We start from the raw sequence: 25,859 nt of genomic DNA, 5'->3' as shown, positions 1-25,859 counted from the left end.
TTCCAGAGAAAATAAATTCAAAATCAGTGTCCTGGAAGGGGGCACGCTAAAACTGAAGTAGGTTATTAGCACAGGGGAGGTGACAGGATTGTTTCAGAAGCACCAAGGGGTGGTAGGTTGGTTGAAGAGGAGAAACAAACATTTAATCAGGTTATAAGTGACTGAGTCTATGAGTCTAGGAACAGTGGAGGTTGTACTGCTGATGTTAGAGATGAGCTTTGTTGTCAGGGATTGTTTAAACAGGAACTAGGGCAGTTGAGCTTAGATCCCTACTGGACCAGTTATTTGTTATGCTGCACTGAATAAATGTGATGGATTATCAAACATGCACTGGAGACTGGGTGCTGAGGGGGCATGAAGGGGTTACCAAAGATGAGACAGATATTTTGGCTTGGTGAACTGAATAAATGTAAGGGATTATTGGACATGTGTTAGGGACTGGCTACTGAGGGGTAATGCCTATGCACTTGGTAAGGCTTCATGTACATTATCAACTCCTAAACTTGAGTTTAGGAGCCTTTAGTGTTTTTTTGCCAAAGCTCCTAAACTCAACTCCATAAAAGCCTATGTGTCAATGTACATATAGGCTTTTAGCAGAGCTAGGAGCTGCTGCGTTTAGGGGAGCTCCAAGCTCCCTCAACCTCCCCCTTCTTTGCCGCGTTTTGCATTTTCCTGTGGCATCTAAGAGCTTAATGCACATAAGCTAAAGAATAGGCGCTGACAGATTAAAGTACAAACACTGGGTACTTGGTGCTAAGGGGTTAACCTACATGACCTGGGTTTCTGGTGTGGAGAACTGAGGAGATAATGCAGATGGGCTGAGGACTAGGCTTTAAGGGTTTTTTTTCATCTGCGCAGAGAAATGGGTGCTGAGGGGTTAACACACCTGAGCTGGGGCTGGGTGCTAAGGATATGTCACTGAGAGATAATGCACACACACACACACACTGAATGTTTACTACTAAGGAGTTAATGCACATGCTCTTGAGGCAGGTTACATATACTGCAGACAGATCACTGAGGGGTTAATGCCTATAAGCTGGGGGACTAAGGGGTTAATGTTTCTTCTATAGCTGATGATCAATGAGAGGTTAATACACATATACTGCAGAATGGTCACTTCGGGTTGATGCACATACTCCTGCTGGTATAAAGCTGGCTAGAGAGCTCTGTGTACTGCAGTGGCATCCTACTGTTTGTTGGGATAGTGGTGGGTGTATATGCTGGTGGCCAGGTACAGGTGAGAGACTAATGTGTGTCCTAACACACATACAAACACAATCATGCACTACACAATGAGAAATAATGAGAGTTGTTTTCTTCACTTTAAGTGCTAAACCTCCAGCCATGTATCCTTGCAATGTCTGGGTGAAAGACATAGACATTGTTCAATTAACAGTATAATTTATGTGGTGGGAGTGTATGACTGCAGACTAAGGATGCAAGCTCAAGACCCCATTGCACTACAATGTTAATTATATTGTGGTCCTCCTAGGATTGCACATCTGTGCATATTACTAGGGTTCCCCAGACCCACTGTCAGCCTGAAAAATTACTAACAGATCTATTGTAAGATCTATTTTAAGGTTAACTGGTGCATATTGGTTGATCCTTCTCTGACAATTTTTTTGTGGATCTATAGTCCACATAGCTATATTCTGTTGGTAATCATGAGGATCACACTCCTTTTTTTCCCTCGTATGGTATGTTGTGGAGTGACGGTATATATTGGTTAAGGGATACTGGAATACGTGATATTCCCACTAGACCCATCTACTATGGAGGAGTAGCCATTTTAGCTATTTTATTTTTCTGATTTATATGTTGATTCATTGGGATTAATCTTATGTTTCCCTTCCTTGCTACTGAGCTCCCTTCGTACTAGTGTTATTTGCTTTCTTGATCACGTCCCCCATTCACTTTTATTTTTACCTAACTTAATTCTGAGAGCAGTACAGGAGGTGTTGTTGTTTGAGTGTGGCATTTTTTACATAGTGTACCTATTTGATAAAATTGACATAGAGATACAAACCGCATTCTCACACGATCCACTTCCTGAGGACCCTGGGGATGAATCCCTTAAAAAGGTCTTTAAAAACCACAAGAAGCTCAATATTAAATACCTTATTTAAGTGGGATATTTCTTCTTTCAAATCACATATTACACAGGGTGTCATCCCAAGGGGCCTCAGAGAAAAGGTGATACCTGCTGGACATCTCCACGCACCCAGATTTCTGGCTGTGTGGAAAAAAAAGGCTGTTTAGATTGCAATTTAGAGGTTATGTGATTGATTGTGGAAGATGAGCAATCCAGACCAGAGTGTCAAATCACTTGAACCATTTAGACAAAACCTCCAGTTTGAGAAACATAATGAACAACTCAAAAAAAGAGGTAGAAAGAGTTTAGAGAAATCTGTGAACCAAGCAAGATAAATTTAGACAGAATATTCTGGACTGGAAAAGAGATGATGAATTTGACATAATGGTGCAACATGGAAGAAACTGCTCCCGCCGAGGTAGAGGAAGGAATCAAACCCCCACCCAATATATACATTCCTAGTCACACAGTGAGGGTGATCAAATGGACAAATCAGTCACTATTTTAGAAGGGCCAGGACCAGAGAGAACAACCTAGCTTCAATGAAAAGTATAGTAAAATCCAGACAGGGGGCAAAGACATTACCCCAACACCCACTGTAGAAAAAGAAAGAGGAAGAGAGGCTGGAAAAAATTAAAGGGAACTGAGAGCAATGAATCACAGGAGAAGACAGATGCCATTATTAAGCCCACTGGGGAGGAAAAGGGGGAAGGATGGGGGATATGATGGTAGTAAACTTGTCTGACTTTCCCTTGAATCAACATCCAATTTTCCTGAAAAATAAGGGCCTATCTTTTCTACGGACCTCCTCCATGAATAAATTTGAAGTGCTCATGGATGTCAGCCTCTTTTTGCGGAAAGTAATAATGAAATATGGCACAGTTACCGACAATCCGATTCGGTTTCAAAACCGGTTGATAAAAATGAGGAAGAAACATTAAATGCACTAGTATTACTTCTGGAGGAAAATGCTGAGAATGACTCAGACAACGAAACAATGCTCATCCTAATAAACTACACAAGACCATCTAATATCCAGATTAGGTCTGTTATGATGCCCCTATTTCCAAACATAAGTGGATACGTTCATTTTTAGATCAAGTAAAAAAAGATCTAGTGAAAATAAACTGGAATGCGAAGGGATTGGATAACTTAACTAGGGAAGAGAGGAAAGTTATGAAAGAACTTGAGGAGGCACCCATCAGGTAATTAAGGGCATATAGTTCTGTTGACAGGAAATAAGTATGAACAAGAAGTTATGCGTCAACTCACTGATACATCCACATACAAAAAACGAACTAACAGCCCCTTCCCTGCCATTGTCAATGACCTTAACTATAGCACATGAGACTGTGTCGATTTCCAGAAAAGAACTCAATTTTCAATTTTCAGGGTTCAGGAATTTAATATACCAACTTTTTAAATTATTCCAAAACGTCATAAATCGGTCAATAAACCCCCTGGTAGGCCAATGGTATCATCCATTAGGGGCCAACTAGAGAGGTTGGACAAATTTATAGATGCACTGATCAAGGAATTAGTACAAGATCTGTCCTCTTTTGTGCAAGACATTAGGCATGTACTGCAAAGACTTGAGTTCACTAGTATTCCATAAGGAGCCTTCTTGGTTGGAGTTGGTGTTGAGTCCCTATAAACGTTGAATCCCCTATGAGTGGGGACTACAGGGAGTAACACACTTCCTGGAGTAAAAATTCCCACAACTGGGGGCCCATAATGAGTTCATTGTAGAGACCCTTGAATTCATGTTGAAATACAATTGTTTTTAAATCTTGGGGGCCAACTATCAACAACTTAGGGGGACATCGATGGGTGCTCCATGGGCCCCGTCATATGCCTGCCTACATTTAGGCCTTTGGGAGGAAGAGGTGGTATGCCAGTCCTCTCTGTACCTCAGCCACAGTCTGGTGAGGCTGAGGTACATTGATGACGTGTTGATGATTTGGGGGGGGGCACCAGAGAACAACTGTCCTCCACTAGTTCGGACGGGAGTAAAAAATTCAAGATAAAACAGTGTATCATTAACTTGTTCAACCACTCGGGTTATCTACATCCTTACTTGTCCGTGTGGTAAAGCCTATGTGGCAAAACAAAAAGGCAACTCAAGATCCGGATTAGTGAACATGCCCAAAGTATTAAGAAGAAGGATGACAAACGCCCTCTCGCTGTGCATTTTGCGCAACACCATGAGGACAACCCTATGGGGTTGCGTGGGTAAGAGTATTTATAGCCTTAGGCTACTCCTAGACAGGGAGACTTTGACAGGATCCTAATCCAAAAAAAAAATTGCATATTGAGCCCAGGTACTCTGCACCCAAAAGGTTTAAATACTGAATGTAACTTATCCATTTATCTAGAACAATAATGGGTGGATTGGGATTTTTATTTGGAAAGACATGCAATTCGAAATAGAGGGACTATAGCTGTTTATGTCTTGTACACATTCACTCAGGTCCTTTCCATGTGTTGGCTCGTTACCCTAGAGCTGGCAGATGAGATGGGGACAATGTAAGTTTTTTGTTTATGTTTGCTTTTTTTTTTTATACGCCCTGTTTGACGTTGGAAGCTGCCTGGTTGCTTGCTGCTACTTCCAATTTTATCTTCTCTTCATTTGTGTTAATTTGACACCCTTGTACTACACTCAGAATTAACCCTTACATTGTTATGAATGTCTGTAGAGGTGGATGTGCATGGGACTTATTGTTGTTAAAGAATAGTACAACAGGTTTGTAGATGCTACAAAAAAAAACCCATCCCAAGCCCCTCCTTGCTCCAAAGAAGCTCGCCTGACAAGTGAAATGCATCAGCATGACGTCATAACGTCTGTGATGCTTGGACACAGATGGGTCTCCATGGACATGCCTCTCCATCCCAGGAACCAGCCCTGAATAATTTGAGGAGTGGGGAAGCGGCAGTCATAGTACCTTGGAAACGTGCCCTGGAAATGTACTTAGCGGACATCGGTGCAACTCTGTGCTGTCGGGGAGTGGTGAGATCACTTGAACTGTTTACAACTTGTGTCCACACTTGAACTTACCCCCACATGGCACCACTCACAATTCCATCATAACACATTCTTTGACCCACTTTGACTCCCTGCCTTGTCTGGTCTCACTCATCTGTCGGATATCAGAGCAGATTGGCCTACTGCACATAGTACGGAACTCTGGTACCAAGGGATTTACGAACCCACTTACCCCTAACAAGTGCCTTGAGATTGGAACAGGATCTTTCTATACTGCACACCTACATGGTTTTAGAATGTTTCTAGCTCAATTATCTATTGTTTGGATACCAGACTGCCCTAATCCTTAGAGAAGACCTGCTACTGATTATCTGGGAATAATCCCTATCTATATGGGTAATTGTCTGCGGCTGATTCTCATACCTATATCGAGGTGTGTGTATGTGGTTGGATGTGAGTCCAACAACCTGTGTTGTTGGATTCACAAAATGTGTTGTGTTGACAACATTGTCATCATTTTATACTCTTGCAATGGTGGAGGTGTATTTTTTACACTTTGTATTTTTCAATAAAGTTTTCTATATTTTTGTAACACTGGATGATCCTTCTCTGACGATTTTCCTTTGGATCTATAGTCCACTCAATTATATAACTGGCGCATATTGACACTGCTCGATTTGGTGTGGGAGTCTGTAAGGGAATCTAAGCTTCAATGCTAGTTGTTTAGCTTCAACAACTTTCTTTTTTTTCAATTATGTATTTTTATTAGTTTTTTTCAAATGATAACATACATCCAAGAAAGCAAACCACATTTATTATGATCAAATCTTATTCTTGATTTACTTTCTTCTTATTTCCTTAACTTCATCTTCACCTTAATACTCTATCTTTATAAACAAAATCAACCCCAGAAAAAAAGAAAAAAAAAAAAAGGGGGGGGGGAGGAGTATCTCCCTCTTCCCGGCTTCAACAACTTTCAACTACTGACCTTGACTAAGCAAACAGCACAATAAAAATGGAGAAAAGTAATAAAATAAATAATTTTGTATGTGGTTATTTCTGGCTATTGACACCGGATGTACTAAAGCAAAAGCATCTATAGCTTGCGCAACGCAGCCCAGCACAGACCCTATAAAATAACAAGGTGAAATCTATGGTTTCCAGTAGGGTTGGTTTACACCAATGTGTCGCATGTGGCTCCCGCTGTAACACACACACACCCTGTAACAACACACACCCTATAAAATAACAAGGTGAAATCTATTGTTTCCAGTAGGGTGGGTTTACTCCAATGTGTCGCATGTGGCTCCCAATGTAACACACACACATACCCTGTAACAATACACACCCTATAAAATAACAAGGTGAAATATATTGTTTCCCGTAGGGTTGGTTTACACCAATGTGTTGCGTGTGGCTCCCGCTGTAACACACACATACACACACCCTGTTACAACACACACCCTATAAAATAACAAGGTGAAATCTATTGATTCCAGTAGGGTGGGTTTACTCCAATGTGTCGCATGTGGCTCCCGATGTAACACACACACACACACACACCCTGTAACAACACACACCCTATAAAATAACAAGGTGAAATCTATTGTTTCCAGTAGGGTTGGTTTACACCAATGTGTCGTATGTGGCTCCCGATGTAACACACACACACACACACACCCTGTAACAACACACACCCTATAAAAAAACAAGGTTGAAATCTATTGTTTCCAGTAGCGTGGGTTTACTCCAATGTGTCGCATGTGGCTCCCGATGTAACACACACACACATACCCTGTAACAACACACACCCTATAAAATAACAAGGTGAAATCTATTGTTTCCAGTAGGGTGGGTTTACTCCAATGTGTCGCATGTGGCTCCCGATGTAACACACACACACACACACACACCCTGTAACAACACACACCCTATAAAATAACAAGGTGAAATCTATTGTTTCCAGTAGGGTGGGTTTACTCCAATGTGTCGCATGTGGCTCCCAAAGTAACACACACACACATACCCTGTAACAACACACACCCTATAAAATAACAAGGTGAAATATATTGTTTCCCGTAGGGTTGGTTTACACCAATGTGTTGCGTGTGGTTCCCGCTGTAACACACACACACACACACACACACACACACACACCCTGTTACAACACACACCCTATAAAATAACAAGGTGAAATCTATTGTTTCCAGTAGGGTGGGTTTACTCCAATGTGTCGCATGTGGCTCCCGATGTAACACACACACACACACACCCTGTAACAACACACACCCTATAAAATAACAAGGTGAAATCTATTGTTTCCAGTAGGGTTGGTTTACACCAATGTGTCGTATGTGGCTCCCGATGTAACACACACACACACACACACCCTGTAACAACACACACCCTATAAAATAACAAGGTGAAATCTTTTGTTTCCAGTAGGGTGGGTTTACTCCAATGTGTCGCATGTGGCTCCCGATGTAACACACACACACACCCTGTAACAACACACACCCTATGAAATAACAAGGTGAAATCTTTTGTTTCCAGTAGGGTGGGTTTACTCCAATGTGTCGCATGTGGCTCCCGATGTAACACACACACACACCCTGTAACAACACACACCCTATGAAATAACAAGGTGAAATCTATTGTTTCCAGTAGGGTTGGTTTACACCAATGTGTCGTATGTGGCTCCCGATGTAACACACACACACACACACCCTGTAGCAACACACACCCTATAAAAAAACAAGGTAAAATCTATTGTTTCCAGTAGCGTGGGTTTACTCCAATGTGTCGCATGTGGCTCCCGATGTAACACACACACACATACCCTGTAACAACACACACCCTATAAAATAACAAGGTGAAATCTATTGTTTCCAGTAGGGTGGGTTTACTCCAATGTGTCGCATGTGGCTCCCGATGTAACACACACACACACACACACACCCTGTAACAACACACACCCTATAAAATAACAAGGTGAAATCTATTGTTTCCAGTAGGGTGGGTTTACTCCAATGTGTCGCATGTGGCTCCCAAAGTAACACACACACACATACCCTGTAACAACACACACCCTATAAAATAACAAGGTGAAATATATTGTTTCCCGTAGGGTTGGTTTACACCAATGTGTTGCGTGTGGTTCCCGCTGTAACACACACACACACACACACACCCTGTTACAACACACACCCTATAAAATAACAAGGTGAAATCTATTGTTTCCAGTAGGGTGGGTTTACTCCAATGTGTCGCATGTGGCTCCCGATGTAACACACACACACACACATACCCTGTAACAACACACACCCTATAAAATAACAAGGTGAAATCTATTGTTTCCAGTAGGGTGGGTTTACTCCAATGTGTCGCATGTGGCTCCCGATGTAACACACACACACACCCTGTAACAACACACACCCTATAAAATAACAAGGTGAAATCTATTGTTTCCAGTAGGGTTGGTTTACACCAATGTGTCGTATGTGGCTCCCGATGTAACACACACACACACACACCCTGTAACAACACACACCCTATAAAATAACAAGGTGAAATCTTTTGTTTCCAGTAGGGTGGGTTTACTCCAATGTGTCGCATGTGGCTCCCGATGTAACACACACACACACCCTGTAACAACACACACCCTATGAAATAACAAGGTGAAATCTATTGTTTCCAGTAGGGTGGGTTTACTCCAATGTGTCGCATGTGGCTCCCGATGTAACACACACACACACACACCCTGTAACAACACACACCCTATAAAATAACAAGGTGAAATCTATTGTTTCCAGTGGGGTGGGTTTACTCCAATGTGTCGCATGTGGCTCCCGATGTAACACACACACACCCTGTAACAACACACACCCTATAGAATAACAAGGTGAAATCTATTGTTTCCCGTAGGGTTGGTTTACACCAATGTGTCGCATGTGGCTCCCGCTGTAACACACACACACACACACACACACACACACACACACACACCCTGTAACAACGCACTCCCTATAAAATAACAAGGTGAAATCTATTGTTTCCAGTGGGGTGGGTTTACTCCAATGTGTCGCATGTGGCTCCCGATGTAACACACACACACACACACCCTGTAACAACACACACCCTATGAAATAACAAGGTGAAATCTATTGTTTCCAGTAGGGTGAGTTTACTCCAATGTGTCGCATGTGGCTCCCGATGTAACACACACACACACACACCCTGTAACAACACACACACTATAAAATAACAAGGTGAAATCTATTGTTTCCAGTGGGGTGGGTTTACTCCAATGTGTCGCATGTGGCTCCCGATGTAACACACACACCCTGTAACAACACACACCCTATAAAATAACAAGGTGAAATCTATTGTTTCCCGTAGGGTTGGTTTATATCAATGTGTCGCATGTGGCTCCCGCTGTAACACACACACACACACACACACCCTGTAACAACACACTCCCTATGAAATAACAAGGTGAAATCTATTGTTTCCAGTAGGGTGGGTTTACTCCAATGTGTCGCATGTGGCTCCCGATCTAACACACACACACACCCTGTAACCACACACACCCTATAAAATAACAAGGTGAAATATATTGTTTCCCGTAGGGTTGGTTTACACCAATGTGTTGCGTGTGGCTCCGGCTGTAACACACACACACACACACACACACACCCTGTAACAACACACACCCTATGAAATAAGAAAGGGGAAATATATTGTTTCCAGTAGGGTGGGTTTACTCCAATGTGTCACGTGTGGCTCCCGCTGTACAAAAGAAATGCAAATCATTGCAAAAAAGTAATGTCAACGCACATCAACGGAAGTGCATTTAGCATCGGTCAAGGTTGACTAAATGCAATGGATTTGGTATGAATATAAAACAAGTTTCCCTTAGTATCGCGATAGAGAACTAAAATCTACTTTCCTGTAAATCAACGCCCGCATGAGTTCCTGAGAGATAAAGGAAGATGGTGGTTTATTCAATTTACCAGTAAATTTCCAGTGCTGAAATATAAATTTGGGCTTAAAGACATTAATATTTTTTCAGTGTGTTATTGCAAACACTGTTTTAAAATATTACCATAACTGTATGCAATTATCATAACAAGCAAAATCATTTTTCAATGTTACAGATTTGGTTATTGCAAGAAGTATGGACCAAAAAAATAACAGCAGCTGTTTTAGTGGATACATCTTTGTTACTCCAAATGCTGTCACTCTCTGCAGACACGAACGCAGACTTATGAATAATAGAACTTGCCAACTATTTCTATCTGTTAGGGGAAAGAAAATCTGCAATATTAGTGCTGAAAATCTCTCCCCTGCACCTGTCCCTAGGCTCTTATTAAACTGAGTGATGGCATTAGTGACTCCATCATTTTACTGGGTATTCTGGGAAGGTGACTGTAAACACCTGTTACTTGTTGGAAATGTATGGACTACACGCAAAAAAATCGCTATGGCTCGAATATTTACCAATTTGCATAGCTGATAGCACGCTAACAGTTAAAGCTGAATTCCAGGCAAACAACGAATTTAATTGATGAATGAGATATATGGGAGCTGTTTTACCTGCTAAAGGATTTGTATTTCTGTCCATCCAGTTCTGAAAATTACACAGCTCTGCCACAAAATACAGCCCTGATTAGTAGGGAATTAGCCCAGTTAGGTAACAATTATAGGTCTTGTTCCTTCCCCATCCGGTGGCTGGACAGTGAAATGAGAAGCAACAGACCGGTGAGCTCATCTCTGTTAAATGCTAGGGACGGTTCTTAGCTTAAGAACTTAGCTTGTCACCTAGGGCTGGTTCACACTGGTGTGATGGAAGACATTGCATGTGATTCGCACCTCACTGCTATGCAAATCACATGTGATGTCCTTGAGATGCAAATTCAGCCATACAGCTTGTGTGGCTAAATTTGCATCGCATTCGGACCAAAGTCATGTAGGACCCTTTTTTGGGTCCACACCAGAATCGGATCGCATGGGTGTTCACACCCATACAGTCCGATTCCTGTCCGAATTGACAGTTCGCACTGCAATATGCAAACTGATCTGGGGGTGTCATTAACTTTGTATTGACACTCTCAACAGTTTGCATATGGCAGTGTGAATTGCCTGCGAGTCGGGTGCAATTTTGGAACCCGCAGTGGATTCGCAGAGTTCCCACATCGCACCAGTGTGAACCGGCCCTAAGTCAGACAGAGGTCAGTGGGGTAATTTACTAAAACTGGAGAGTGCAAAATCTGGAGCAGCTGTGCATGGTAGCCAATTAGCTTCTAACTTCAGCTTGTTTAACCACTTGCCGACCGCTCACATGGAGCGTACTGCGGCAAAGTGGCTCGTTCCCGTCCAGCGACGTAGACCTACGTCACTGGACTCCTCCCCCTGTAGGCGGCGCTCCCGCTGTTTTCATTCACAGCGGGAGTCGGGCCAGGGGAGGAGCAGCGGCGATCGCCGCTGCTCTGCCCCGATCGTCGGGGAATCTAGTGAGGAGATCCGCCCGCTTGTGTAAACAGAGCGGGCGGATCTCCATAGTGACAGGGACTGACAGATCGGAGTGTTCAGCATAGCTGGACATCCGATCTGTCCTTCTGTCACTCAGTCACCTCCCCTCCCACACGTCAGTAAGCACCAGGCATACATTAACCCCTCCCTCTCCAATAAAATTAACCCCTTCCCTGCCAGTGTCATTTTTACAGTAACAGTGCATATGTATAGCACTGATTACTGCAGTAATGTCACTGGTACCCCCAAAAGTGTCAAAAATGTCAATCAAGGGTCCGATCTGTCCGCCGCAATGTCGCAGTCCCGCAAAAAAAATCGCAGATCACCGCCATTACGCGTTAAAAAAAAAACACCAAAAATGACAGAAATCTTTCCCTTTGTTAGTAAACGCAATAACTTTTGCGCAAACCAATCAAAATACGCTTATTGTGATTTTTTTACCAAACATAGGTAGCAGAAAACAAATTGGCCAAAAATTAAAAAAAAAAATAGATTTTTACATTTTTTTGGGGGGGAATTTCATATAAAAAAATGTTAAAAATATTGTTATTTTTTCAAAATAAACGCTCTTTTTTTGTTTATAGCGCAAAAAGTAAAAATCGCACAGGTGATCAAATGCCACCAAAAGTAAGCTCTGTTTGTGGGAAAAAAAGGACGTAAATTTCGTTTGGGTACGGCGTCGCACGACCGCGCAATTGTCAGTTAAAGTTGCACAGCGCCGAATCGCAAAAAGTGGCCTGGACGGAAGACAGCAAAATCCTCCGGTGGTCAAGTGGTTAATTAACCACTTGCCGAACTGCAGCCGTAGTTATTTTGCGGCAGTATGTACATTGTTTCATGTAGCAGTTAGTGGGGGCACGTGCCAATTGGCAAGAGGAGGAGCCAATCAGCCTGTCCGGTGGATGCGATGTCCATCGGGTACAGACGATCGCTCCCCATGGAGACAGAATGACGGTCTGCCGATGTATACAGGGCAGACCACTATTCTGTCAGTAATTAACACAGGGATCCTGTGTTCCTCCTATTTGTGTTCATCCAGTGAATACAAACCCCACACAGTTAGAAAGCACCCCCTAGGCACACATTTAACCCTTTTATCGCCCCTTGTGTTAACTCCTTCCCTGCCAGTGTCATTATTACAGTAACAGTGCATATATTTAGCACTGATTACTGTAGTAATGTCACTGGTCCTCCCAAAAGTGTCAAAAGTGTCAGTTAGGTGTCCAATCTGTCTGCCGCAATGTAGCAGGCCCGCTAAAAATCGCTGATTGCCGCCATTGCTAGTAAAGAAATAAAAAAATAAAAATGACATAAATCTTTCCCCTAGTTTGTAGACGCGATAACTTTTGTGCAAACCAATCAATATACAATTATTGGGATTTTCTTTACCAAAAATATGTAGCAGAATACATATTGGCCTAAAATGATGAAAAAAAAAATATATTTTTTTTTAAATTTCCCTTTATTGGGATTGTTTTATAGCAGAAAGTAAAAAAAAATGCTTTTTTTTTTTTTTGTCCAGAATTTTTGCTCTTTTTTTGTTTATAGCACAAAAAAATAAAAATTGCAGAGGTGATCAAATACCACCAAAAGAAAGCTCTATTTGTGGAAAAAAAAAAAACGACGTCAATTCTATTTGGGTACAACGTTGCACAATTGCGCAATGGTCAGTTAAAATAACACAGTGCCGTATCACAAAAAATTGTCTGGTCATTAACCACTTGCTGACCACCCGCCGTAGTATTACTGTGGCAGGGCGGCTCGGCTGCGCTCAGTCACGTAGTACTACGCGCGCCACTGGGCCTGCGCTCCCGCCGTGTTTAGACACAGCGGGAGGCGAGCCACGGGAGGAATGGCGGCAATTGCAGCTTCCCTCCCGCGATCGTTGGAGAAACCAAGAGAAGACCCGTCTGCTTATGTAAACAAAGCAGGCGGATCTTCTGTCAGACAGGCAGGGATAGATCAGGAGTTTCAGCAAAGCTGAAGCTGCGATCTCTCTGTGCCTGTCACAGAACCCCCCCCACCTCACACAGTGAGTAAGCACTTTAGGCATGCATTTAACCCCTTTGATCACCCCCAATATTAACCTCTTCCCTGCCAGCGTCATTTATACAGTAACAGTGTATATTATTTAGCACTGATTACTGTATTAGTGTTACTGGTCCCCAAAAAGTGTCAAAAATGTCAGTTAGGGGTCCGATCTAATGGGCGCAATTATCTCAGGTCCGCTAAAAATTGATGATCGCAGCCATTACTAATAAAAAAAATAAATAAATAAAAAGTCCAAAAATCTATCCCGCAGTTTGTAAACACTATAACTTTTGTGCAAACCAATTAAAATACGCTTTTTGGGATTTTTTTCACCAAAAATATGTAGCAGAATACAAATTGGCCTAAACTGATAAAAAAATTAAATTTTTTTTTTTTTTTTATTGGGAATGTTTTATAGCAGAAAGTAAAAAGAATGGCATTTTTTTCAAAATTGTCGATCTTTTTTTGTTTATAGCGCAAAAGCTTAAAACCTCAGAGGTGATGAAATACCACCAAAAGAAAGCTCTATTTGTGGGGAAAAAAAGGACATCAATTGTATTTGGGTACAGCGTCGCACGACCGCGCAAATTTCCATTAAAATAAAGCAGTGCCGATTCACAAAAATGGCCTGGTCAATAAGGGGGGTAAAAGGGGCTGAAGTGGTTAAGGGGTAAAACCTTCCGCTCCTTAAGTGGTTAAGCTTAAAAAACCAGATCTGAACCAGATTTTGCACGCTCTAGTTTTAGTAAATTAACCCCAATGTCTTCTGTATAACCTAGGTTTATAATTCAGGGGTTCCTTGGAGGTAATTTAAAGCAGCAGAGGGTGCCTGCACTATATTGTTTGTTTGGACACTTTAATTTGGACGGCTGGTTTGCTTTAAGTGTTTGTGTGTTGATGGTTTTGAAAAGAGTTTTAAAGAAATATGTCTACTGAATTAAACCTTTTAAAACTTTAAAAAAAGTGAAACCCCTTCTGTACGGGGCATTACATTGGCAGAAAGGATAGATATAGTGGGATTATATGCTGATTATCTTTTTTTATATTTAAATGATGCACATGAATCATTGGAAGCAGCTATGCATATAATAGAACTATTTGGTTCTTTTTCAGGCCTTAAAATTAATTGGCAAAAATCCTCCCTTATGCCATTGCAACCACAACTACTCACACTAAGCAAGGATTAAAGTTTATTAAAGGTAGTGTCCTCTTTCAAATATCTGGGAATAAATATTACAAGATTACCACAAGCAGCTTTACAGGCTAACCTTAATCCACTCATGACAACAATTAAAACTAAATTAGCTACTTGGGCTAAATTACCACTTTCAGTTGCAGGGAGAATAAATGTAATCAAGATGGTCCTATTACCGAAATGTTTATACATTTTTTCACATATGTCCGTTATAGTCCCTAAAACTATTTTTAAAAAAATAGATGCCCTATTTACCACATTTATTTGGGGAAAGGGTAGAAATAGAATAACGTTAACCACACTTCAGAGAGCTAAAACAGAAGCAGGTATGGCACTTCCTAATATATACAGATACTATCTCGCTGGACAACTTAAACATCTCACAGGATGGATAGTACCAGTAACACTACAGATGGTAGAATCACACCTGGCTCATGTTTTACAAATCGATAATTTACTTATAGCCCTAGAAGCACCTTTGAATAAATTAAAATATAAGCAAATACCAATGTTAACATTAGCTCGTACAATATGGAGAGAGGCAAAACGTATAGAGGGAAACACACAAATAAACATGGATCTCCCATTATGGCGAAACCCAATGTTTAATCAACTGAAACAATTGGTAGAGTATCAGTTCTGGGAACAAAAGGGATATCAGTCCTTGCAGACGTATATGACATAACACATATTTACTCTTTTTCAGATATACAAATGAAATATGATATACCACATACCTCATTATATAGATACCTACAGTTGCGACATGTGTTACAAGCGCAATTTGGAGTTTTGGGACCTGGGATCTCTAGATATCCAATGATTGGTGTCCTTAGGTCCCAGGGCCCTAAAGGATTAATCTCTAAAATATATGCACATTTAACCAGGGTTAATTCAGGAATGAATCCCTTGGCAATAAGAAGAAAATGGCAGGAAATAATTCCCAATTTAACTGACGAAGATTGGAAAGAAGCCTGTTCATCCCATTTATATGTATCGCCAGCAGCAAACAATAGGTTAATACAATTATATATGCTACATCAATCATATCTCTCTCCAAGCAGACTTTATGCAATGCAAAGCATTGCATCTCCTAAATGTTTGACATGCAGTGCTAAGCGGGCAGACTTTATAAATATTATGTGGTTTTGTCCAGTGATATCAATTCTGGCAGGAAATAATTCAAATATTATCAAATATTATCCTCTGTCCTGAATATGCCTGTACCTTTGACCCCAGAAACCTGTTTGCTGGGTATATTAGATGAAATAACATGGTCTAGATATCACAAGATAATGCTTAGAGAAACGCTGTTTATGGCAAGGAAAACAATCACAGTTAAGTGGATTCAAGTGAAGCACCCTGCTGTTAAGAACTGGATAAGAGCGGTAAATCAGATTTTACCATTTGAAAAAGTATTGTATATGCATAGAGGATGCTCAACTAAATATAATAAAATTTGGGATAATTGGTGTCAATCAACATTAACCAATGGTTGAATATAAGGAGATAACCAAGAGGATATAGAGGGATGCACATAGTATGATGAGGAAATAAATCTATGAATGCAATGGAGCAAGGGGTTGGGGCACACCAGGACAACGGCGATCAATTAAGCTAAATGGATATACCTTGGCATAAAGAGATTATGAATACAGATAATTATTTGGATATTGTATAATTTTTTTATTTTATATTGTTTTGTCCCTTTGTTGAAAGGACATTTGGAATGTTCGTTTTTATGCACATATTAAAAAAAAAAAGTGAAACCCCAAATGAGCATGTTAGTGGCAGGTGCACCGAGGCTGCAAGAAGAACCTGTTAAAAAAAGAAAAAAATTTGGATCTATTTGACTTATGGTAAAGCATGTATTAATTACAGATATTTTAATTTTAACCACTTTACCACCGGAGGATTTTCCTGCTTTACGTCTGGGCCACTTTTTCGATTCGGCACTGTGCGACTTTAACTGACAATTGCGCGGTCATGCAACGCCGTACCCAAAACAAAATTTACGTCCTTTTTTTCCATAAACAGAGCTTTCTTTTGGTGGTATTTGATCCCCTCTGAGCTTTTCATTTTTTGCGATATTAATAAAAAAATGCGACAATTTTGAAAAAATAACAATATTTTTCTACTTTGACAGTTAAAAATATCCAATATATTAAATTTTTGTCATATATTTAGGCCAAATTGTATTTAGCTACATGTATTTGACAAAAAAATTCTCAATGAGCGTATTTTTAACCGCTTTAAGACCGGAAGATTTTACCCCATTCCTGACCAGGCCCTATCTTGCGATTCGGCACTGCATTATTTTAACGGACAATTGCGCGGTCGTGCGATGCTGTACCCAAATTAATTGATGTCCTTTTTTCCCCCATAAATAGAGCTTTCTTTTGGTGGTATTTGATCACCTGTGCGATTTTTACTTTTTGCGCTATAAACAAAAAAAGAGCGACAATTTTGAAAAAATAACAATATTTTTCAAATTTTTTATATGAAATCCCCCCCCCCCAAAAAAAAATGTAAAAATCTAAATTTTTTAACATTTTAGGCCAATTTGTTTTCTGCTACATATTTTGGTAAAAAAAAAACGCAATAAGCGTATTTTGATTGGTTTGCGCAAAAGTTATCGCAGCTACTAACTACAGGAAATTTATGTAATTTTTATTGTTTTTTTTTAACTAGTAATGGCGGCGATCTGGCAGTGATCTGCGATTTTTTTTGCGGGACTGTGACATTGCGGCGGACAGATCGGACCCTTGAAGGACATTTTTAACACTTTTGGGGGTACCAGTGACATTACTACAGTAATCAGTGCTATAAATATCAAGTGATCAAGGGGTTAATGTATGCCTGGTGCTTACTAACGTGTGTGGGGGGAGGGGACTATGTGACACAGGCACAAATCCCAGGTTCAGCTATGCTGAATCCTGCAATCTGACCCTGCCTGTCACTTAGGAGATCCGCCCGCTTTGTTTACACAAGCGGGCGGATCTCCACACTCGATTCCCCGGCGATCGGGGAAGAGCGGCGGTGATCACCGCCGCTCCTTCCTTGGCCCGACACCCACTGTGACTGAATACAGCGGGAACGAGCCCCCGGCAGCGCGCGCGCGCCGCCGACAGAGGGGAGTGTCTGGTGACGTAGGTCTATGTCGCCAGACGATAACGAGCCACTGTGCCGCAGTAGAGGCACAGTGAGCAGTGTTAAAGTGGTTAAAAAAATACCCAAATTCAGCAATTAGTGCCAAAAAATACAAAATACCTCCCCCCCAAAAAACAAAACAAAAAACACACACAAAAAAAAGGAGCAGCCTGCATCAAATACCTTGATATAAGATATTTGCAAAATAATCCAATAATGCCACACTATCCCTTTAACCTCCAGAAAATGTATCCCCCCCCCCCCATTCCTGACTAGGCCATTTTACACGATACAGTAATGCAATATTTTAACTGACAATTGCACGGTCGAGGAACACTGTACCCAAAGAAAATGTCTGTATTTTTTTTCCCCACAAATAGAGCTTTTGTGCTTTAGACAAAAAAATAAAGACAGACAATTCTGAAAAAAAAACAACTATTTTTTTCTACTTTCTGCTTTAAAACACAGCCAATAAAAAAAAAAAAGTGTCCTCATAGATTTAGGCCAATATCAATCCTGCTACATGTTTTTGGTAAAAAAAACATTGGCTCAAATAAGTGTATATTGATTGGTTTACGTGAACATTATAGCATCTACAAATTATGGTATATGTTTATGGATTTTTTTATTTATTTTTTATACTAGTAATGGTGGTGATCAGTGACTGATAGAGGGACTGCAATATTGTGGAGGACAATCTGACACTAACTGACACTTTTGACACTTTGAGGGAACCAGTGACACTAATACACTAAAAATATGCACTGTCACTGTACTATTGACACTGGATGGGAAGGGGTTAAACATCTAGAGCGATCAAAGGGCTAACTGTGTGCCTAGCCAGTGTTTTTGTGTATTGTGTTAGGTGCTTTTACTAAGACAAGAGATTGATTTTGTTCCCTGCTTTGCAGGAACACAAAATCCATTTTTTCCCCCCTGTCAGAACTGAGATATGTCTTGTTTACATAGGCAGATTTCAGTTATGTGTGTATTACCGACGTCTGGAGGGTGTCAATGGATATTCAGTGCCCAGTACCCGCAGATAGGCTTCTGCTGTGAATAATCACACCTGAAGCAGCCTGCAGGTGGCACATGCGCCCCCTGCAGGCGAAAGTGCAAAATCACATATATATTCATAATTCTGCACAAGAGAGCTGCTCTGTAGCTGTAAAACTGCTATGGGCGGAAAGTAAGTGCTTAAATCAATGGAATCAAATTGGTATTTACTGCATATATAGAACCAACAATTTAGCGCATTCACATGAGCCTCTGCCTTCAAATAAGCATACAATCTAAGGTCCCTATGTCACATGTATATCTTCCTGTAAATACATACTAGGGACAATTTACCTACCAACATGTCTTTTTGAGTGTGCAAAGAAATCAGAGTCCCTAGAGGAAACCCATGTAAGTACTGGGAAAACATGCAAACCCCAAGCAGATAGTGTCCTGGCCAGGATACATACCTGGGACCATAGTGCTGAAAGGTAAAACTGCTATCCACTGAAGACACTGTGTGGCCCTTAAGAAACAGCACAGGGCTAGAAGATAGCCAATGCCTTATTTAAATAGGCCATTCTGAAATTGACAGATTTCTTGGGGAGGTGCCAAACATAGACAGAAAATGAATAAAACAACCTGTCTGTAACTCAGCCTTCAACTTTCCTGTTTAAGGTAATGATCTGAGAGCTTTAATTATTTGACAGTCCTTCTGACTAAGTGATAGGATTTGCACTGTTACTGAAGGACCTCTTTGAATCTTTTATCCAGCAATAATGAGTGCTTGTGTCTTCTTTGGTTTTCTTAACAGTCTGTAAATGCTTTTTTCACACTATTACATATATCAAGGTTGGGCGAGCAAATGGGCACCTGCTTTGTGAACATCAGCAGGGAGGGGTGAAACTAACTCCAGACTTCTGCTCTGCTAACATTTGGCACAGGAACAGCTCCAAAGTTCTAGGAGGGGTGGTAGGGCCAGTTTCTGGTAGAAAGGTTAAGTTCCAAAGAAGCATATGGTAACAGAGGAACCCGAGCACCCAATAGTTGAACACATACCTAATGTGCTGGTCAAGGGCATTTAGTTGCTGTCCGTAAGTCAGGGAGGTTAACTGGCACTCTGGGGTTGATTTACTAAAGGCAAATATACTGTGCACTTTGCAAGAGCAGTTGCCCCAGAGCTTAGTAAATAAGCACATGCTCTGCTGACTTCCTTCATCCAATCATGTTCAAGCAAAAATTCAATTTTTTTTATTTTCCTTTCTTGTGATTGGGTATCCTATGTAAAGTAAACCTTTACCTCATTTACTAAGTTCTGGAGCAACTGCACTTGCAGAGTCTATTTGCCTTTAGTAAATCAAACCCCCCCCCCCCCCATGCTATAGGTGAATAATTTAACCAATGAGGTGGGTTAGGGTTAGCCTCTTCTACTTAATAGTGGATTTGGTTGATATATGTCACTAAGGGCATACTCACACTAGGTGATCTGTACCATGCCCAAGCATGTGTGACCCCCAAAGTCCGTTTCCACTAGTGTGATCGCTCCATAGCATGCCCTGGCCTGCTTGAACTCATCAAATTACACATCTATGTGAGAAAGAAGTGATGACATAAGCATGCTAAGGCCCTGCACAATGTGAGCGTAAGCCAGTGGGGGATGGGGGACAATCATACTCAGGGACAGAACAAGGCAACCTTGCCTTGTGTCAGTATGTCCTAAGAGTGGTTGTGTCATTGAACATAAAAATCACAGATTATGTTCCAGACATTACTCTCCAGAATCATTTACCTTGTAGCCAATGTTTTTACTGCAAATGATTTGCACAATTTCATAAAGAGAGCATACGTCATAGTATTATCAAATTAGAGTCCAGTGAAAAATTCTAACTCAACTCAGATAGTCCACTGTATATACAAATTCTTTACACCAAATGTGCACCAGCAACCTTATACAAATACAGCGTCTTACCAAACATTTAGACCACACATCTCAAAAATAGAGATGGGCCAAACGACCCCCTGTTCGGTTCATGGCAGAACTTTCGAACACCGCAAACATTCGGAACCGAATAACGAATCCCATTGAAGTCTATGGGACCTGAACTAGAAAATAAAGGGTGGCCATTTTGAAGGCTTATAGGCAAGTAATTGGGCATACAATGGTTATTGGGGTTCGAGTACTGCCCTGGGGGACATGTATCAATGAAAAGGAAAGTTTGTAAAAAACATAATTTTTAAATGAGCAGTGATTTACTGATGATTAAAGTGAAACCATAAAAATGAAAAATAACAATAAAAATGAAAAAAATCCTTTAAATATGGTGCCTTGGGGACCCCCTTAGTCTGTCTGTAAAGTGGCACATCTGTACTGTACTGTACTGTATATAGAACCTGCTGCAGCAATAATGACATTTATAAAGCCAAAAAAAGACATTTTCCATTCAAGCTTTCTTTATTTTAAAAAAACAATGGCTTGAGGAGCCAGTCTGTATGATGAGGCCATAATTTAATACACTCAGAACAAGATAAGAGATTTTTTGGATAAATACTGATGTCTCTTTCCCAGACTTTGGATACAAGTAAAAGGTGCAGAAAAATTGGGCTTTGGGTGTTGGTGGTGCCTTTATACCGTAACTGTATTGAGGTACTCTTGATGAAAGCAAGAATTGGCCTGGCTGACAAAAATATTAATGATATGCACCTGTCAAAAAGGTGCGGAAAAATTAGTCTTTGGGTGTCGGTGGTGCCTTCACACCGTAACCCTATAGAGGTACTCTTGATGAAAGCAAGAATTGGCCTTGCTGTCAAAAATTGAAATGATATGCACCTGTCAAACAGGTGCAGAAAAATTGGTCTTTGGGTGTCGGTGGTTCCTTCACACCGAAAAACCTATAGAGGTACTATTAATGAAAGCAAGTATTAGCCTTGCTGTTAAAAATTTAATGATATGCACCTGTCAAACAGCTGAGGAAAAATTGGTCTTTGGGTGTCGGTGGTGCCTTTACACTGTAACCCTATAGAGGTACTCTTGATGAAAGCAAAATCTGGCCTTGATGTCAAAAATTAAAATGATTTGCACCTGTCAAACAGAAAATTGGTCCATGGGTGTTAATTGTGTCCATGAAACCGACACCAAAACATTTCTTCCAGATGAAATCAACACCCACAAAGCAAGGCAGCCCAGACAGGCTTCCAGGAATTCTAGATCCAGAAAGAACTTAATCAGCAGCAGTGACATCAGGGGCTTGATAGCTACTGCTAATCCAGGATGGATTCATTTCTATAAATGTCAGCCGGTCCAAAGACTCTGTGGACAGGTGCGCTTTCTTCTGTACCCTCTGTGAGGACAGGATGAGTTCTGAGACTTTCCCTTTGTAATGGTGGTCAAGGAGGGTTGCCAACCAATAGTGATCCTTCTCCTTGATGCCATGTATTCTCGGGACCTTTCATAGGTTTTGAAGAATGAGGGAGCCCATGCACCACAAGTTTGCGGAGGAATGAGAAGCAGACTCCTCTGGGTCATTGAGGATTACAGTATCTGGAACTGCCTCCCCCAGCCACTTACTACTCTCAAGGGTTCTATGGAAGGAAAACCATCTGTTAAGGGTTGACATGCGTCTTGCTCTGCTTCAATGACTCCAAAACTACCAGAATCATCCTCCCTCTCCTCTTGTGTGTTCTGTGGCATAGCAAGAATGGTGTCTGCATAAAGCAGGCATTGAGAGGAAAGGAAGGCCTACTCTCCAGCAAGAATAAAACAGGGATTGTGTCACTGATGCGTGCAATGTCACGACTCACCATTCTTGTGGCCACCTTAAATGGTGACAGTATAGTGCATGCGTCCTCTATCATCAGCCATTGGCGTGGGGAAAAAAAGCCTGTGATTGTGCCATACTGACACAGGTACTCTTTTAAAGCCCTCTTCTGCATGTGCAGCTGCTGCAGCATTACCAAAGTCGAGTTCCACCTGGTGGGCATGTCACAAATCAGGCAGTTAATGGGCAGGTGGAATTCCCACTGGATTTCAGCCAACCGAGCACTGGCTGCGTATGACTGCCTAAAATAGCTTCAGATTCTTCTGGCCTGCTTTAGCAGGTCTTCCAACCCTGGGTACCTATTTAAGAAACACTGCCCCTCCCAAATTGAAGATGCCATGCCTGGCACATGTGTCAACTTTCCCTGTCTAATGGACGACAGGAGGTTTGTGTCATTATCGCACACCACTATTCCTGGCTCTAGCTGGCGTGGCGTGAATCACCTCTGGGCCTGCCCCTACAGAGCTGCAAGAATCTCTGCTCCAGTGTGGCTCCTGTTCCCCAGGGAGACCAGCTAAAGTAGTGCATGCAACCTTTTTGCCTGACTCATTCAATAGCCCCTTGAATGCTCAGGGGGTATGTGTGGTTCATAGGACAATTCAGCAGAGGAGGGCATGGAGAAGGAGGTGGAGCTGACAAATCTTGCATCATCACCACTGGCTGTATGGCTACATGGTGCCACAACAAGCAGCAGTACTGAGCCCTGTCCAGCATCCTTCTGAGTTGCAAGCAGAGTTACCCAGTGTGCTGTGAACTAAATATATCATCCCTGGCAATGCTTGCTGGACCACATGTCACTAGTAACAAACGATGGCATAACATTGCCTCCTATGTGATTGTGTAGGGCTTGAATGGCCTTGCATGTAAAAAGAAATAGTGACTGGGAGCCTGCCATTGTGGTACAGCACATTCTGCAAATTCACGGATAGGGGGAAGAATCCACCAGACAAAAATATAGGAGTTGTAAAGCCAGCAGCTTTGACAAGCTTGCATTTAGATGCTGGGCATGTGGGTGGCAGTGAATGTATATTTTTTCGCTGCAGCAGATGGGGCAGAGAAATTTGCCTGCTATAGTCTGCAGCTGGTGTTGTGCTACTGCAGACGTACTGCAATGACCTAGGAGACTCTGCACTTTACCATCATCCCTGTCAGTGCAGGCTGCTGAGAGGTCATGAGTGGTGGGAAGTTAAATGCCTTGTCACGCATGTGCTATCAAAATGGCTGGTGCTTTTGCCATGCTTGATGTGCTTGAAGCAAAGTTTTCAAATTGCCAGAGTGCGAGCGGCTGCACATGTGCTAAAAAAGGCCCAAACAGCTGAACTGTGGGAAGTGGGCCGGGAGATAGCAGCTCCACAATCTGGTGGAATAGGGTTGCTAGTGTCTACGCTTCCATAATGGCTGCCTCTTTGGTGTACCTCACTCTCACTTTTCCTCCTCTGCTCTATTCGGTACCCAAGTTGCGTCAGTGACCTCATTATCATCATCCCCTTCATTCTAATTACCACTGGAGAAAACTTGGCAATACGCATGACTGACAATTTGTGGTTTACCAGTGTTCTCCCCTCTCTGTAGGCTCATGTTACTACCTTCCTCAACCTCAGAACCAACATCTCAATCAAGTAATGTGCATCGTCAAGGAGCAAGTGGCCGATGTCATGTTCAAATACCTCAGCTGACTCCTCCATGCCTGCAATATACTGCATTAAACGTGCACTAACGCACTGAATTATACTGCGTTGGACGTGCACTAATACACTGCAATATACTGCGGTAAACGTACACTAATACACTGAAATATACTGCGTTAAATATGCTGTAACACACTAAAATATACTGCGTTAAATGTGTACTAACGCACTAAAATATACTGCGTTAAACGTGCAGCAATGCACTGATATATACTGCGTTAAACATGCGGTAACGCACTTAAATATTCTACGGTAAACGTGCAGTAATGCACTGAAATATATTGTGGTAAACGTGCAGTAACACACTGTAATATATTGCGTTAAACATGCACTAAAATACTCTGCGTAAAACGTGCAGTAATGCACTGACATTTACTGCGTTAAACGTGCAGTAGTGCACTAAAATATACTGCGTTAAATGTGCACCTACACACTGAAATATACTGCTTTAAATGTGCAGTAACTCACTGAAATATACTGCGGTAAATGTGCAGTAGTGCACTGAAATATACTGCGTTAAATGTGCAGTAGTGCACTGAAATATACTGCGTTAAACATGCAGTATTGCACTGAAATATACTGCATTAAACGTGCAAGAATGCCCTGATATATACTGCGTTAAACGTGCAGTAACACACTGAAATTTACTGCATTAAACATGTACCTGGGGGTTCTGGTAGACAACAGGCTTGGCAGTGGCATGCAATGCCAAGCCGCTGCAAGCAAAGCCAACAGAATACTGGCATGTATAAAAAAGGGGATTCACTCCAGAAATAAAGAGATTATTCTCCCACTCTACAAGACTCTGGTCTGGCCACATCTAGAGTATGCTGTCCAGAAATCCCATAGTGAATTACAGTTAAAACTGATTTAATATTAAAATTGATGGGTACTCACAAGCAAAACAATATCAAAGAGCATATTGCACAGCTGCTGTCTTTCTGGGCAGACGTACTGATGTCACCGCTGAGCTCTTCCTTCTTGGCGCCATCCATACATCCATCCAGGCAGGAACTATCATTCTAAAGCGCTGTTAGACCTCTTTAGATGTGGGGTCGAAAAGGCCGTACACACTGGCTGAATATTAGGCAACATCGGCTGGTTCAATAGTTACCGGCTGACATTCGGCCCGTGTGTGCAACAGCCAGTCTGACAGAAGGGGCATGACCGAATAAGGTCTGCCAATCAGCATCCGATCAGCGCTGTCAGACAATGGCTGAGAGCACTGACTGGTGTGTTCTGGTGGGGGAGGGGGAGCAATCTCCCCCTTCGAACACAATAGTTCAACAGGGGAGATTGCTGTAATAACATTGCAAAGTTAGTACAGCGGCTCCTCCTGAGCTCTTCAGATTTTTTTTTCATTCAGCCTTCT

The 25,859-nt window shown here is 41.6% G+C and overlaps 1 protein-coding gene across 1 annotated transcript in view; it reads right to left on the bottom strand.

Moving 5' to 3' along the window:
- The window catches only part of MYT1L (myelin transcription factor 1 like), a 451,852-nt gene that overhangs the window by 110,147 nt on the left and 315,846 nt on the right, over positions 1–25,859 (bottom strand). The window lies entirely within an intron of this gene.

This window comes from Pelophylax lessonae (genome assembly GCF_965119305.1).
Source record: "Pelophylax lessonae genome assembly, chromosome: 3".
NCBI classification, from domain to species: domain Eukaryota; kingdom Metazoa; phylum Chordata; class Amphibia; order Anura; family Ranidae; genus Pelophylax; species Pelophylax lessonae.
This window is presented reverse-complemented; position numbering and strand designations above follow the sequence as displayed.